The 5,000-nt window shown below is 40.5% G+C and overlaps 1 protein-coding gene across 2 annotated transcripts in view; it reads right to left on the minus strand.

Annotated features, from left to right (window-relative positions):
- Positions 1–5,000, minus strand: part of LOC110051160 (uncharacterized) — a 22,812-nt gene that overhangs the window by 16,512 nt on the left and 1,300 nt on the right. The gene's annotated exons all lie outside the window — the stretch shown is intronic.

A 5,000-nucleotide genomic window follows, 5' to 3' on the forward strand; every position in this document is an offset into this window, starting at 1 on the left:
ATATTTGTCCGCGGACCTTATCTGTTCCGAGAAGCAAACAGTTTTCCGAGAGCGTAGCTCGAGGAAAACTGTGAGCTTCCAGGAACAGATAATGTCCAAGGACAAATATGCGAGCATATTTTCGCGCCATATGGAGGCTATTGTGTTTATTATCCTTCAAATATTTTTCGCAAAACGCGCGGTTTTGAAAATTGGGGAATATCCTCGGATTTCCCCAGTTTCAGCTGGGGAATATTCGGTCACGTGACGCGTTTAGACCAATCGCGAGCGAGCGAAAATATTTGATGGATTATAATTAAGGATATGAATTTTATGGAACCAATTGAATATGGTCTATCCAAACTTAATTTCAAGTCTTTGAAAGAAAGACAGAGAAAAGCAGTGGAAGGCTATTTATCCGACCAATACGTGTTTGTTTACTCAAGGACGCGATCTGAGCTCCAACGTCATCCGGATCATTTGAGAGAATGAAGTTTGGACCTTTCGACGAAGAACGGAGCCGTTCCTACAGTTTCTGCAATTGTTGCACTTTTAGTTGATTTAATGAATGACCAAGTTTTTTCTCTACAAAGAGAGGGGCAAATTTACCTCGGCCGTTTCGCCGTGTTGAAAGCAGTCGTCGATCGATGAAGGACTTTTGGGAACAGCGCTTTTACTCTCTGCCGTTCGTTGCGACTTCTCAACGTCATTTGATCAAGAGAGCTTTACTGAACTTAAGTTCTCTCCGACTAATTCCGTCTTCTTTAGCTTATTCGAAATCTTGTCGGTACAAGCTAGATCTACATAAGTTTATAGCATTTGTCAGGTAGCTCTCTGGTAGATCGCTGGTTAATCTAGACAAAACAAATAATTCCCGATCGGTTTAAACACCGTTTTGTCTTTTCAGGAGGCGTTACTCAACGGAACAGCTTTTGGCGTTTGTCAATATTGCTGACTACATACTGCACTGTACACAAATAAATTCATTTGAGTTAGGGAACAGCACTGGTAACCGTTTTGATGGAAATCATTTTTTGCTTCCGCGACGATTGCGCGCGGAGCACATGAAAAGTGAGAAATGTCAATCATGTTTTTCGCGCCAAAAATTTACGCCCTGATTTACATCCCTGCAAGTGAAACAAATCGACCTCTCGCGACTTACGTCGCTCATGCTCGCCCACGCGACTTCGTCGTTCGAAGATTCTAGTTACCCTCTCGCTTCGCTGGACGGGGATAACTAAGTCAAGGATTAAGAAAAGGCCGACTTGTGGCAAGTCTAGTGACAGCCGGAAATACGTCTGCGTTCGCTGGCTACTAGCTGTTTATCCAATGTTCAATGTTAAAGTGTGCGAAGGCGCGGCATTGTACATTAACTACAACACAAGTCTTTTGTTTTTTCAGGTAGTTTTGAACCTTTCAGTTTTCATCGATCGAATGTGATCGAATGTAATAATCTCTCTGGCAAAGAGCAGAATTTGATTATTAGGCTATACTTTTCTTTTGCTCACTGTCAAAATAAATTCTTTTAAGCTTTGTTTATATTGTTTCCTGGTTGCCCAATGTATAATCTTGAATTGTGTTAAGTTTTAGCATGGTAGAAGTGTTAGTCTTTGTTTATATTTTCCCTGTTTTTAGAATGCTTAGTCCTAAGTCTGTGAAGTTTGGGCATGGCCAGTATTAGTAGTCTCTCAGGCATGAGGATAGTAAAGTGGGGGGGGGGGGGGGGGAAGATGTCAAGATTACGTTTCACGGAAAATATATTGGTCCTTTCACAATTTACGGGGAATAAAATCGGCATTTCACGTTTCACGAAACAAAAATGACATTTTTTGACACGAACTTACGTAACTTACGATACTTGAAAAGTTACACCAAAAGCACAGCCTTGTTAGATGTCATTATCATCCGTCCCGAGGAGGGACACTTCCAGAAAGTTGGGTGGGGGAGTGCGGCCCACTTACCAAAATCCTTACCCTATTTATGACCAAAATCTACGTTTTTTGCTACCCTATCTATGACCTGACCAAAAATTCGATAGGCTATTTATGACCGTTGCGGCCGACACAGTTGCCCTAAACATAAGTTATGAAGGGCTATTGTTGAGAGTCTTATTGATAATGATGAAAAGTAGCTTCTCCTAAGAAACATACCCAATTCAAGACTAGAGTGCTAAACCCATACCCAATTTATAACAAAAATGGCCAAAATTGATACTAAATTTATGACCAAAACTTCTGAAAAACAATACCCTTTGAGGCCGCACATTCCTATATACCCCATATAAGGGAGTACCCCCCCCCCCCGGTCATCCGTCCGCTTCTTGTTCTTAGTGCGCCCAGCAAAAAGAAATCCGAGCAAGAGCACTGATACTGGTTGTGTCTTCTGTTATTTTTGACAGTAATTATTACTGCCGAAAATAATATGACACAACCAGAATCACGGTTCACGACTAACAAAATACTTCTTTCTCATTTCAGGGAGAATTATTTTGGAAAATTACGGTTCGAGGCTGCTAATGAAATCACAATTCACGAGAAAAGAAAACAAGCCATTTCGCATTTCACGGGGAAAAAAATTAGGCCATTCACGAATCACGAAAATACCGTTTACCACCCTCATGAATGGTACAGTAATTTTGAAACTTGTTGTACACATCATGATCAAAGCAAATCTCCCTTGATTGATTTGTATCTTGTATTTATTGTATGGAAGAGTGAATCATCAAAATGTTTAACCTTGCTGACTTTTTAGTTTAATTGTAGTGCAATTGGTAATGAATGACAAATGAAAACGTAAGAGAATAAACTATATTAAAAGGCAGCAAATGATTCTTATACGGCCACCCCTACAAAAAATTCTGAAAATTCCCAATGTTAAGAGTGCAATGGAAAAAATAATGTAACCCTGATGACAACAGTTTTCACTGGAGGAATAATTTGAATCAGTGCCATTACAAAGGTGTGCCAATGGAAACCGGAGGGTAGGCGCAAAAATACTAGAGATGAGTAGCTTGGGCAGAAATAAGTAGCTTGGGCCACTGCTGGGGCTCCATTTGAACCGAAAACCGGCCAGGGACAGACAGCTATGGAAGTCCTTTGTTGCTGCCTTGTGTGCCAGTGGGCACGACGGGCAGTGAGTGTGAGTGAGAGCAAGTTTTGCTTCAATGGATCCACACTACCATATTTTCAGTTAACACTAAAACAATGGCATTGAGCAAATGCCCAGTCATAAGCGAACAAGTTATGATCATTTTCTTGCCAACAAAACAGTACAAAAGGTAAAGTGTGTGTTCAGGCCTAGTGGCCCATCTGATCAGGCTGATGCTCACCTCCAGTTTCTATAGCATGAAATGACTAGCTGTATGAAGTGACTAGCAGTATTTTTCCCCCCTGGCTGGAATACTAGTAGATCACCACTTACCACCCCCCCAGCATAATATTTACCGATATTTACACCTGGACAGAGTGAGGCACTGTGAAAGTACTGTTTCATGCCCAAGAACACAACACAATGACCCTGGCCAGGGTTTGAACCCAGACTGCTTGATACAGATTCAACTTGCACTAATTATTAGAGCACTGCACCTCCATCCAGTATGATGCCTAGAAACATCCTATACAAGCTTGGTAGGGGGCACCTGACCCATCTTTTAGCTAAACTAGGTATGCAACTGCTGCCAGGAATTTCAAACTTGACCCTGATCAGGTTAAAGAAAAATCGAAATACTTAATAACCCTCAGCCTGGGTGGAATTATACCGGCTATTTATGAATTATGTAACAGAAACTTTTCTATCCGTTAGCTTTTTACACATCTGTAGTATAAACACTGGTAAACTTTTTTGTCCATGGTCATGGCCAAAAAAGTAAACAAAAACATACAACAATGACATTGTTGGCTTGATAATCATAATGGCTGGTTAACCCTATTTAGTATGGTAGAAAGAAGGAAACTGAAAACTTTACAATTATTTTCTTGCCCTGACAAGAAATTAACTGATGTTGATTGGTAAACATCTCCAATCACAGATTTCTCAGTGCTGTATTGGCCAATTTTAATCATAACAATTGTCCACCCATACACAGTTTAAGACAGGTTTGTATTGTTCTGTTAAGGACAGACTCACATAGAATTGAATACCCTGTCCAGGGCAACCAGGCCAAAACCCATACCCTGTCCTGCCCAGCTACACATCCCTGTAAAGGCCGCATTAGTAATTACCCTCTCCGCCCCTTAAGTCCTTGGATATTTCGAAAAAGTGCATTCTTCTACCTTGCGAAGTATTCAATTGAGTCAGTAACGGAGACTGAAACTGATTTATGTTTAGAAGAAAATTATGGGAGTTTGGACATGTTCCTGACCTGGGGAAAAGGACTAGAAAATTTTTTAGGGATGTCTCTTTGTTTGTTATTTCATGACCAAGGAGGTCCCTGATGAATTCTGGGTAATTAACTAATTGTGTTTCCCTAATGGGTAGGGCTGCAGTGATTAACCCACTTAACATTCCCAACTTGTCCACTAAAGTGGAATGTTCATATAAGGGTAATGCCCAGCTTTACTTGGTGAGATTGTTTAAGGACCCCCCGGGGGGTACTCCCAGAAAATTTGGGTGGGGATGTGCAGCCCTGCACTTCCCAAAACCCTTACCCTATTTATGATCAAAATCTGCAATTTTCCCTACCCTATTTATGACCTAGCCAAAAATTTGATACTCTATTTATGACCGTTACGGCTGGCACAGTTACCCTAAACATAAGTTATAAAACGCTTTTGATGATGGTCTTATCGATAATGATGAAAAAGTAGCTTCTTCTAAGAAACATACCCAATTCAAGACTAGAGTGCTAAAACCATACCCTATTTAAGACCAAAATGGCCAAAATCAAAATCAATAAATTTGCCAGCAGCAACAAAACAGAAAAAAAAAATAAAGTTTCAAAGCGCCGATCTTTTGGTTGCCATTATGGTCACTGATGAAATGTGACAATTTGGGTCAGTGGAACCCAATATCATGAAGGGAAT

Source organism: Orbicella faveolata, unplaced genomic scaffold (genome assembly GCF_042242905.1).
Source record: "Orbicella faveolata isolate gen_17 unplaced genomic scaffold, um_ofav_v1 contig_46, whole genome shotgun sequence".
Classification (NCBI taxonomy): domain Eukaryota; kingdom Metazoa; phylum Cnidaria; class Anthozoa; order Scleractinia; family Merulinidae; genus Orbicella; species Orbicella faveolata.